Raw genomic sequence first — 12,290 nt, forward strand, 5'->3', positions numbered from 1 at the left:
CACACCCACACTTTCAGCCAGCACGTTCCAGGGGTTCTCATCAGCTGAGGAAACGGCGCCAGACACAAGCACCCCACAGGGATCGTGCTCGGGGTTTGGCACAGACCGCTCTTATTGGTGGGAAAATCAACCGGAGGTGGGGTGGAGCAGAGAGCTACTGAGGGGGCCCTTACACGCAGCATCACCCGAGGTAACAGGGGAGGACATGGACGTGTTGGGGGAAGATCCTGGGTTCGAGCACGAATGCAGAGAGATGGAAGCAGAGGAGATTGACGTCGACGAGCCCATTACGGACTGGCCTGATCCAGCTGGCCGGCTGCATGCCGGGAGGAAAGAACGGTATCCCGCAATCACCCCCACAGCACTGGAGCACCCGGAACCCGCACCCGAAGAGGGGGAGGGGGAAGGGGGGGCTTCGAGGGGGGGATGGATGTCAGGGCCTCAGGAACAGAGGCACAGGGGAGAGAGGAAATGGAGAGCGAAGGGGAAGAATCGGAGGGCAGCGTAGGGGGATATAGCAGTGACCCGAGAGATTCCATGAGCCTCTCCAGTAAATCAGAAGATTCCCAGAAGGAGGCGCCGATGGTTAGAGCAAGGGGGGCCAGCGGGGACTCCCAAAGCAGCAGCTGGAGATCAGGACCAGCTTCCCCACCAGAGCGTAGTGGGGGGGAAGGGTCCCAGGTGTCAGAGCCAGCGTTGCCTCCAGCAGTGAGAGAATATGAGTCGAGACTGACCACGCCTCCATCGGAGAGTGGGGGAACGGAGGGGAGGTCAAGTCCAGCTAGCCTCCCCGAAGGGGGAAGCAGTGACCAGAGCAGTGTAACGGTCCGGAGGAAGGTTGGTGGCTGGGCGCGCGCGCCAAGTTCAAATGTACAGGCGCGCGGGACAGCAGAAAGCCCGGATTGGGAACCAGGTCCTAAAGCCCGCCGGAGGCAGGGAGAAGAATCAGGGGACTCAGCGTCAGAAGAGTCTAGGAAGGGGGGAACCCCAGCTGACAGGAGGACCCAGAGGAGGAAAGAGCAGAGGAAGAGGTGGAGCAAGGCTAGGATCTTAAACTGGTGTCAGGGGGGAGGAGACTCAGACGGAGCTTCGGCGGTCTAGAGTTTAAGACGTAGAGCTGCACGCTGCTGATGTGAAAGACAAACTGAACTTCAATAAAGACTTTTGTATATAACAACGAACTGGCGTTGGTCCTTGTGAGCTGGGACCTTGGGCAGCTCTGACAGCTACGTTTTCCCATAAAAGTATACACTCGAATACAATCAAATACATTTGGAACAAGTGATTGCGTGGCAAGTCCCCTCCCCCATGTGAAATGAAGACACTGGACACAAGAATTAAGGTTAATGGGCATAAAAAGCCACAACTTTATTGATTACAGAATTGGAAGGTATTGGCCTTAGGCATTGGCTCCTATCGACTACCCGGCATGGGGACCGGGAAGGGTTGTCCACAAGCCGTGGGAGTCCTGTTGAAGTACGCCAACTAGGATCCCAACGGGTGTCACCGCTCTGGGGCGTGCCGGAGGCCCTTACCTCTCTAGGTTTCGGACAAGGCAACGCCCCCCGGAGTCCTCTACCGGACTACCCTTTTCCTTTTGGGGAAGGTGATGGCGTTTCCTTTCCCCTTTTATTTGCATAACACTTGACCCCTGCCAATGCCTAACCGCCTCTCCTCCCAGGTAGGAAATGGCTTTGTTACATTTAAGGAACATTCTCTAGGCGATGAGATTGGGCGGAAAATACAAAAACCCATTTGGATACATTTAGAAAAGTACAGCATTTTGAGGAAAAATACATTTGAGTCCTAAAATACATTCAGATCCATTCTTAAAGTCAATGAGAAAGATACAGCAAAAAGGCACCGTTGACCTTCTTGTAGGGTGTGAAGGCAGAATACGATCTATTTGATATTGGTAGGGTCCTTCTCCTTCATTCCCCTCTCTGACCCTGACTCTCTTACGACACAGGGACCATCCCAGAGTGTGGGCACAACTTCTGCCGGTCCGGCCTGATCCAGTGCAGCGGGGCAAAAAGGAGGCTGGCTTCCTGTCCTCAAGGCCGAGTTGGAGTCCAGAGAAGGAGCCTCGTCTGCAATCAGCAATTGGCTACCTTTGTCGAAGTAGCCAAGACTCTCAGTCTTCCAGAGGGAAAGGAGGAGTCTGTGAGAAGCACCAGGAGCCCCTGAAACTCTTTTGCAAGGAGGATGAAGCCCCCATCTGTGTGGTTTGGGGCAGATCCAAGAAGCACCAACACCACGAGGTGATTCCTCTGGAAGAGGCTGTCGAGGAATACAAGGTACCTTGAGGGGGAGAAATAGCTGTGTATTCTTCTTGGCAGGTTATCTTCTTAATTCTCAGATCCAAAGTAGGCATGGTATTCATTGGTGGTTGTTTATTACCTTAGAAGCAGCCAAGGGGAAGCCTGAGGGCTGCTGGGATGGCTGGGAGGAGGGAGTCGAAGTCTTTCTCTCTGCCAGGGGGGCCAAGGGATCTTCCCTTGAAATACAGCAGCTTCATGGGACCATGGCAGGGAGAGAAAGGGTTAACCTCATCCACATCCCCCAGCAAGGTTGCTTTGTACATATTTAGAACACTACAATTGTGAATTGCACATGTCTCCTTTGGCTAGCAGGATGCCTCCGCAATACCCTGCCAAGCAGAGAGCAGCAAGGGGTCAGCTGCAAGGGGGTAGGGACTGGTGGCCAGTGTTCTAAGGAAAAAACGGCCCCTTTTCCCTTCTGGGGTACCTCAGAGCCCATATAGAGTCCTTTGGTAGCTTCTCCATCGGTAGGAGAAAATAACAGAGGCCAACCAGAGAATATTGAGAAGCAAAGCAGCTAGTAAGCCAGATCTTTATTAACTGTTGCAACAGGGTGCTCACCCCCCCCCCATGCAGGAGAGAGGAGGAGACCCCGAACCAAGTCCTTATATAGACATTTGAAATTGCCCACCCTGGAGGCCAAGACCACCCCTCCATACATCACAGAAGGGGCGGCCTACAACAGACTCCTGTCTGCCAGGAAACCTCTTGATGGGTTTACCTGGCTGTTCATGGGTTTACCTGCATATTCTTTTGTGATGAGAACTACTTACGGTATTTATGTATGTGTTTAGATCTTAGACCTTCTAATTCTCCTAACACCAGGAATTGACCGGATGGTGCAGGATGCCCCCCCCCCCAAGTATCTGTTGGAAGCAGATTTAGGAGTGGGGGGTGGAAGCACCTACTGGTGGGGAGCACACTTCTTCTGGGGATGCTTCCTCCTCCTCCTCCTCCCACTTCTCCCTGGGGCCTCAAGATGAGAAGTCAGGCTGGAAGTCTCCTCGGAGAAGACAAAGGAGCAAGCATGGCTGCCTTTCCTCTTCTCCAGACCAGTTAGTTGGACGAGAAACCTTTCCCGTCCCAGTTCTGCAGTGGTTTTCAAGCAGTGTGCTGTGGCAGCTGGGGTGCCGCGGGAGACACTGGCCTCTGTCCCTCTTTCCTTCCCTCCCTCCTCGGATGCCATCTCTGCCTCCCCAAGGCTTGCCCAGCTGTTCTCCCCCAGAGAATGGTGCCTCTGGGGCTGGCCAGGGGGTGTGGGCTGCCAGGAGCTGAGGCGGCCTCAGAGGAAACAAGCCAACTGGCGAGGGGCCCTTGCTGTTGGGAATGGACAGGCAAGTCCCAGGCCCCTGGGGGGCAGCGGGGGCAGCTCAGAGATCAAGAGGAGGACTCCTAAGGAGAGGGGAGAGGAGAGGAGGCTGAGAGAGCACTCCGCAAGGGAGGCTGTTCGAGAAAGAAGGAGGGGAGGCAAGCAAGGGGGGACCTAACTGGTCTCCTGAGCCCCACAGGGGTGCCGCAGAAAGAAGGGAGTTGGTCCAGGGAGCTGTGGACCCCAAAAGGCTGAAAACCTCTGTACTTTTCTTTCCTCCAGTCAATTACTTTCCTATTATAGCAAGGCCACTGGACCCAAGAAGCCAGTAGAATATTCATCTCCTCTCTTTGTTGCCGCCTGGAGATTTGGAGGAAAGAGAGGGGGGAAATTCTGGCCTATCAAGCAGACCTGGACAAGGAAAGCAAAGACCTCCTTGGAAGTGTCACTCTTGTTACTAGTGAGGGAACAAGCACTTCAAGAAGCAAGTCCGGACTGAGGAGGGATGGGGAAATCTGCCCATTTCAACTTCTCCCCATTTCTCCTTTTCCCATATCGGTTTACTATTTATTTATTATTCTGAAAATGAATAAAATGCTAGGGTGGCTACCTTCTCGTATAATTAGTTTGATATGTGCTTTACCCTCATAAATACATTTTTTGTGAACATTACCTGGCTGGGTCAACCTTGAGAAATTCAGAGGTGTGAATTTCAAAAGATTGCTGTTTTGGTCTCCATATTTTTCCAAGAATTGCGAATTAGGTGAGTTCGCCTTTGAATGCAGCTAAATGGAGTTTCTTTCCCATTGTTGTTTATTATGTGAAAAGCAGTCAAGGAGAAGCCTGAGGACTTGTGAGCTGAGAGGGTGGAAGCAGTTCAATTCCAATCCTAATTCTCTTGCTGATGTTTTGAAGGCTGACCATCTTCCTCACTCCGACCTCCTCAGAACCGGAGAGGCTGAAGACTGTGGAGAAGTTGAGACAACTGCGCCAGTTCCTGGAAGAAGAAAAGCGTCTGCTGAATCATGTGGAAGAGGTGGAGAAGGAGATTGCAGGGAGAAGGGATGAGCAGCTGGCCAGACTCTGCAGGAAACTCTCCTCTCTTGAGAGGATCATCCAGGTGATGGAGGAAAAGGGTCAGCAGCCAGAGAGTGAACTGCTGCAGGTAAGACGGCTCCAGGAAAAGGCTGCCTCCCATCCTTTCTGTGGCCCTTTCATGTATGCAAGGAGTGTAGGGGCTCAGTTGACGGAGCCTCGAGTCAGCTTTGTAATGGACAGGAACACCCCAGAGATCTGGGATGCTGAACTCATCTGAAGGCCGACTAGAGATTCTTCAGTCTTCTTGAGGGAAGGGGAGGGGATTTTCTGCTCCTTGCTGATGATTTGCCTCCGAATGCCTTCCCGCTGGGCAATGCTGCCTTCCTGCCCTGCCCTGGGCTTCGCCAAGGATGCAGTCAGGCCTCCTTCTGACATGAGCCAGTCTCTTGACCAGGCTTCTCTTCCCGTTCCCTCCACAACTTCTGGGTGGATGCCCTTCCCCATAGATCCTGATCGGCCCAAAATGGTGCTCGGTCACAGTGACCAAAGAGCAAGACAGAGGGACTCATCCAGACTGCGCCACCTTCTCCACTCACAATCCCATATGGCCAGACGTACAAGTGCTTCTGAACTTTAAGGAGGCTGAGAAGGCTGACATACTGGCAAAGGCAGGAGAAGCCCTATTACGGAATGATTACCAGATGTCCCCGTCTCCCGGGGACAGTCCCCGGATTTACAAATCTGTCCCCAACAAAATCCGTCCCCGGAATGTCCCCGGATTTCATATAAGGCCCCCAGATTTATATTTTAAGTGTTGTAGATTTATTAGTAGGGAAGGAATGTTGCGTGATTGGTTCAACGGCACAAGACACAACATATGGGGACTTCCGGCGAGGCAAAATGGCGGGTGCCAGGGCAATGAGCAGCTCCTGAAGCCAGCCAGAGCCAAGTGCACTACCAGGCTGGCTCCGGGCTGCTGAGACTGCCACTACCGCTGCCACTGCCGAGGGGGAACCAGGGATGCCCGGCGCGTCAACTGGGGCTCTTTCTTACTCCAGCCTTGGTTTGCAGATCCCGGGTTCAGCCCCAGATCTCTGGAGCGGAAAGGCTCTTGGGCGTGAATATGAAAGGCAGCACCTTTCAGAATAGGTCATACTGAGCCAGTACAGATGAACATGACTATTGGTTCGCTTCCTCGGCATCCCAGAACTGTGAAGGTTGCCTCAGCTGTTGAGCAGCACAGCTAAGGAAGAAGGAGTGGAGTGTCTCCGGGGGGAGCATAGCTCCCATTCCCTTTCAAACACACAGACAGGACAGTGTGGTGGCACCCAGGGAATAGTTGCAGCAGCTGGATGGCTGGCTGAAACACACACCATTGCACTCTTTTTGAATGGGATTCAATCTGAATCAGCCAGTTAGTGAACTTGGTGCTCCTGTTCAACAAAGCCACTACAAAATTGCTCTTCCCCACACACTTCCAGGTCCCTCCAGCTGGGCTTTTTGAGTGTGATGGGTTTTTCTCACTCAAGCAGTCGGTGGCAATTTAAATTTGTATTTCTTTTTTTTCCCTTTTTTCCCTTGTTGGGGGTGGGTGGGTGTAATGGATATTTGGTTGGGGATTAATTTTAGTATAATTGTTCTGCTTTTGTTTTCTGTTGTTTTATTGGTTCTGTATAGTTTGTGTTTTGTTTTTAAGGGGCGGGATCAGGGCTGCCTGGGAGTGAGGCCCCAGCCAACACGATGGCTGGGACAAGTTCCACAGGGGGGGAAGCACTGGGACATCCGATCTCGGTGATCATGGGCAGGAGGCGGAGTTACGCTAAGACCAGACCATGTCATTACCGAGGAGGCAGGTTTAGTCATTGTTTGAAGACTATCCCTGCCTCCGGGTCTGGCCTTGACCGGATGGATACTGGAATCAACAGGGGAAACCCACATAACCTGAAGGTGTTGCTGTGTAATGCCAGGTCAATGATGAATAAAACCACTGCCATCCACTACCTGATTGTGGATGGAGGATTTGACCTGGCATGTGTGACAGAGACCTGGTTGGAGGAAGCAGATGGGCCTGTCCTTGCTGCCGCTTGCCCACCAGGTTTCTCTTACGCACAGCAACCCAGGTCATGTGGGCGGGGAGGGGGGGTTGCAGTGATTTTTAGGAAGTCATTAGTTTGCACCAGGCGTCCTACTGGGAAGACCCAGTTTTCTGAGTGCATGTTCTGGAAGTTGGGCAATAGGGGCAGTACAGGATTCCTTTTGGTGTACCGACCTCCCCGCTGCACCAAGGATTCCCTGTCCGAGCTGCTTCAGGTTGTGGCGGATGTTCTCCTGGAGACACCTAGTTTGGTTGTCCTAGGGGATTTTAACATCCACGCTGACACGACCTTACAAGGGGCCGCTCGGGACTTCATGGAAAGCATGGCCTCCATGGGGCTGTCCCTGAATAAGTTGGGCCCAACTCATAGTCATGCACATGCCTTAGACCTGGTATTCACCTCTAGAGACGTGGGTGATCTGACACTAAGTAAAAGTGAAACCAAAGAAGTGCCATGGTCAGATCACTTCCTAGTGCAACTGGACTTCTCCGCAACCCTTCCCCTCTGCAGGGAGGTGGGACCAATTCGGATGGTCCGCCCCCGCCACTTAATGGATCCAAATGGTTTCCAGAGAGTGGTAGGGGATGCTTTATCCCATGTTGATGGCCTTTCAGCTGATTCCCTGGTGGCCCGCTGGAATGCGGAGTTAACCAGGGCTATCGACTGTCTGGCTCCGAAGCGCCCTCTCCGATTGCATGGAGCCCGGACAGCCCCGTGGTTTTCCCCGGAGCTGAGGGCGATGAAACAATCGCTGAGACGGCTAGAGCGTCGGTGGCAGAAAACTCACTCCGAATCTGACCAGACACAGGTTAGAGCTCAACGTCGAGCCTACCAAGTGGCGATAGCGATGGCGAAGAAGACTTTCTTCACCGCCTCTATTGCATCTGCAGAAAATAGTAGCAGGAGACTCTTTCAGGTGGTCCGCAATTTAACGGAACCACCTTTACCACCGGGGCCTTGTTGGGAATATCGATCCATGAGTGAAAATGACAGAGCATTGAGTTCTGCTTCACAGGAACTTAGGCTCACTGTTGTCTGCTTCTTGCACAACCAGTCAAACGGGCAGTGGTTGTACATGTAGCATACTCCAGAAGTGCTTGTACCATCCGTGGTGTCACTTCCAAAACTTGCATCTGCAAAGATTTCAAGACCTCCAGTCTTTTGACTGGTGAACCTCAGCCTGTAGTGCATAGTCCCTTTCAAATAGCGGGCTATGCGCTTCAGAGCTTTCCAATCCTGAATCGTAGGATTGTTGGCATGTCTGCTAAGCAGATTACAGCTTACAGCTATGTCAGGTCTTGAACATCTGGCAATGAAATTCAGCTTGCCTAGAATGCATCTGTATAGCGTTGTGTCAGAAAACGCTTCAGCAGTACTATCTACCTGGTAACCTGTCACCATCGGTGTGTCTGCTGGGTTTGCATCAACCAAATTCAACCTGGTTAATACATCAGCAATTTTCTGTGTTTGGTGTACCAGAAAATTACCTGCTTGGTCCCGCTCCACCTGCAGAGAAAGATAGTTGGATACCTCACCAAGATCCTTCATGTCAAAGTGCTCCTTCAGTTGAGCTAGGGTGCTTTGGTAAAAAGCCTGATTCTTCCAAAACATCAGAAGATCATCAACAAAACATAAACAATACAGTTTGTTTTGCCCCTCCTCCTTGACAAACACACATGGATCAGCTTTGCCCTGGTGAAAACCTAGAGAAAGCAATGTCTCAGTGAGTTTTGTGTTCCAACACCTGGCACTCTGCTTGAGACCATATAAGGATTTCCGCAGTTTACAGACCATTCCCTTCTGTATATCCATCCCATCAGGTGGAAGCATAAACAGCTCCTCGTTTAAAATCCCGTACAAAAAAGCTGTATTAATGTCATGATGGGTAACATGCAGTTTCTCCTCCGCAGCGATCTTGAGCATCAGCCGAATGCTCTCATATTTGACTGTGGGTGAGTAGGTCTCGTGGTAATCCTGTCCTGGTACCTGTGAAAAACCTCTGGCAACCAATCTGGCTTTGTGTCTGACTACCTTGCCATTCTGGTCTGTCTTGGCCTTGAAGACCCATTTGCTGCCAACCAGTCTCATCCCTGGGACTACTGGTACCAGTTCCCAAGTTTGGTTCCTGTTCAAGGAATCAACTTCAGCCTTCATGGCATTAAGCCAAGGCTCAGCATCTTTAGAGGTTAACTCCTGAACCTCTTTGAAGCTTGAAGGTTCCCACACTTTCTCTGAGCTACTAAGAACAGCAGTTGCTGTCTTAGCAAACTCATCAGCATACCTCTTTGGAGGTCTGCCTTTCGTGGCCCTCTCAGATCTGCGTACTAGACGCAAGTCTTCTTGACTCATCTCCTCTTTCTTAGGAGAAAAGCGACCAATGGTGAACAGTGGTTCTTCCAGTTCATTGTCAGACGCATCAGATGGTCTGACTGAGGCCTTTGCGCTCTTGTAGTCTGCTGTGTCATCACTGTCACTGACACCAGCAGCAGTGCTGCCCACTGAACTGGAATCCGAACTCTGATCATCATCATCATCCTCATCCTCCTCCCCCTCATCATCATCATCCTCAGCAGCTTTCTCAGCTTTAGCTGCTTGCTTGACATCACCTTCATCCTCCTCTGGGTAACTCTGGAAAATTCCCACATTTTCCCCCCACTTAGGATTGTACTCAACACTCCTTGTGAACTTAATGGACTTAGAGTTAGTCATCCATACCCTGTATGCACCTTTTTCGTACCCCATGAACAAACCATGTGCCCCACGCTTGGGAAACTGCCAGGGAGATAACGTCCATCATGGCCCCCAAGCCGGAGTTCGGAGTTTCCATCGGCCTCCCGTAGTCACGCAGATCCAACAGTTAGGGGCACAAAGCCTTAGAAATTCCTAGCCACATTCCAGGGCTTGGTGCACCCTCTTTCAGCAGAAAGCACAGTCAAAAGCTTGCACCGCAGAAGAGCAGAAGAGCATAATATACAGACTTTATTAGAACATGAACAGAACAAAAGAAAACACGTCCATTCTGTCAGCGTCTCTGAGCCGACTGAAAACGAAAGGAATATCAGCAAAACATAAACATCCTGTGAACAGGACATGCGCAGACTCTGTGACTCTCAAAGCCTGCTCCCTTTAAGGTGGAACGGAAATATCCTAACATCCTCCCCCTTTCCGTGTAACCTGTTGTACCTGTGGTTCACCCAATTGCAACCTTTGTACATAAACCTTAAGTTGTTCTCTGTTAACAACCTTAGACAACAGATCAGCAGGAATTTCATTTCCTGCCATGTAGGACACCTGAATCAGTCCTTTCTGAATACACTCTCTTGCACGATGTAGCTTAATCTGCAAGTACTTGGTTCTTTGCTTGCAACTCTCGGAGTTCAGCAAAGCCAAACACGATCTATTGTCTTGATACACTTGTACAGGACATTTCACAGACACCCTGATGTCCTTAAACAGTTGCATCAACCATTCACAATCCATGAGTGAAAATGACAGAGCATTGAGTTCTGCTTCACAGGAACTTAGGCTCACTGTTGTCTGCTTCTTGCACAACCAGTCAAACAGGCAGTGGTTGTACATGTAGCACACACCAGAAGTGCTTGTACCATCCGTGGCGTCACTTCCAAAACTTGCATCTGCAAAGATTTCAAGACCTCCAGTCTTGTGACTGGTGAACCTCAGTCTGTAGTGCATAGTCCCTTTCAAATAGCGGGCTATGCGCTTCAGAGCTTTCCAATCCTGAACCGTAGGATTGTTGGCATGTCTGCTAAGCAGATTACAGCTTACAGCTATGTCAGGTCTTGAACATCTGGCAATGAAATTCAGCTTGCCTAGAATGCATCTGTACAGCGTTGTGTCAGAAAACGCTTCAGCAGTACTGTCTACCTGGTAACCTGTCACCATCGGTGTGTCTGCTGGGTTTGCATCAACCAAATTCAACCTGGTTAATACATCAGCAATTTTCTGTGTTTGGTGTACCAGAAAATTACCTGCTTGGTCTCTCTCCACCTGCAGAGAAAGATAGTTGGATACCTCACCAAGATCCTTCATGTCAAAGTGCTCCTTCAGTTGAGCTAGGGTGCTTTGATAAAAAGCCTGATTCTTCCAAAACAACAGAAGATCATCAACAAAACATAAACAATACAGTTTGTTTTGCCCCTCCTCCTTGACAAACACACATGGATCAGCTTTGCCCTGGTGAAAACCTAGAGAAAGCAATGTCTCAGTGAGTTTTGTGTTCCAACACCTGGCACTCTGCTTAAGACCATATAAGGATTTCCGCAGTTTACAGACCATACCCTTCTGTATCTCCATCCCATCAGGTGGAAGCATGATCAGCTGTTCATTCAAAATCCCGTACAAAAAAGCTGTATTAATGTCGTGGTGGGAAACATGCAGTTTCTCCTCCGCAGCGATCTTGAGCATCAGCCGAATGCTCTCATATTTGACTGTGGGTGAGTAGGTCTCGTGGTAATCCTGTCCTGGTACCTGTGAAAAACCTCTGGCAACCAATCTGGCTTTGTGTCTGACTACCTTGCCATTCTGGTCTGTCTTGGCCTTGAAGACCCATTTGCTGCCAACCAGTCTCATTCCTGGGACTACCGGTACCAGTTCCCAAGTTTGGTTCCTGTTCAAGGAATCAACTTCAGCCTTCATGGCATTAAGCCAAGGCTCAGCATCTTTAGAGGTTAACTCCTGAACCTCTTTGAAGCTTGAAGGTTCCCATACCTTTTCTGAGCTACTAAGAACAGCAGTTGCTGTCTTAGCAAACTCATCAGCATACCTCTTTGGAGGTCTGCCTTTGGTCGCCCTTTCAGACCTACGTACTAGACGCAAGTCTTCTGGACTCATCTCCTCTTTCTTAGGAGAAAAGTGACCAATGGTGAACAGTGGTTCTTCCAGGTCATTGTCAGACGCATCAGATGGTCTGACTGAGGCCTTTGCGCTCTGGTAGTCTGCTGTGTCATCACTTTCACTGACATCAGCAGCAGCGCCGCCCACTGAACTGGAATCCGAACTCTGATCATCATCATCCTCATCCTCATCCTCATCCTCATCATCCTCATCCTCATCAGCAGCAGCTTTCTCATCTTTAGCTGCTTGCCTGACATCACCTTCATCCTCCTCTGGGTAACTCTGGAAAATTCCCACATTTTCCCCCCACTTAGGATTGTACTCAACACTCCTTGTGAATTTAATGGACTTAGAGTCAGTCATCCATACCCTGTATGCACCTTTTTCGTACCCCATGAACAAACCATGTGCCCCACGCTTCCCAAGCTTGTTGGTTTGTTGTGTGCGTACCCACATGTCCGAACCAAATATTTTCATGTGTTTGGTGTTGGGTTTCTTGCCAAACATCTTCTCATAGGGGGTACAACCAATGGGTGAAGACAATCTGCGATTATAACTGTAAACCAAATTCCCCAGAGCCTCCCCCCAAAACTTATCAGGGAGATTGGCATCATGCAACAAGGTCTTGATTCCTTGGAGCAATGTTTGATTTGCTCTCTCCGCAAGCCCATT

At 50.3% G+C, this 12,290-nt stretch overlaps 1 pseudogene across 1 annotated transcript in view; it reads left to right on the forward strand.

Moving 5' to 3' along the window:
• The first annotated feature begins 205 nt into the window (after window positions 1-205).
• Window positions 206-12,290, forward strand: part of LOC310697839 (inositol polyphosphate 5-phosphatase OCRL-like) — a 728,228-nt pseudogene continuing 716,143 nt past the window's right edge. Inside the window, exons 1-2 of the transcript in view lie at window positions 206-339; window positions 2,237-2,297. The product of the transcript in view is annotated as an inositol polyphosphate 5-phosphatase OCRL-like (transcript). The remainder of the gene's footprint in view (window positions 340-2,236; window positions 2,298-12,290) is intronic.

Source organism: Podarcis liolepis (assembly GCF_965112155.1).
Source record: "Podarcis liolepis genome assembly, chromosome: W".
Lineage (NCBI taxonomy): Eukaryota > Metazoa > Chordata > Lepidosauria > Squamata > Lacertidae > Podarcis > Podarcis liolepis.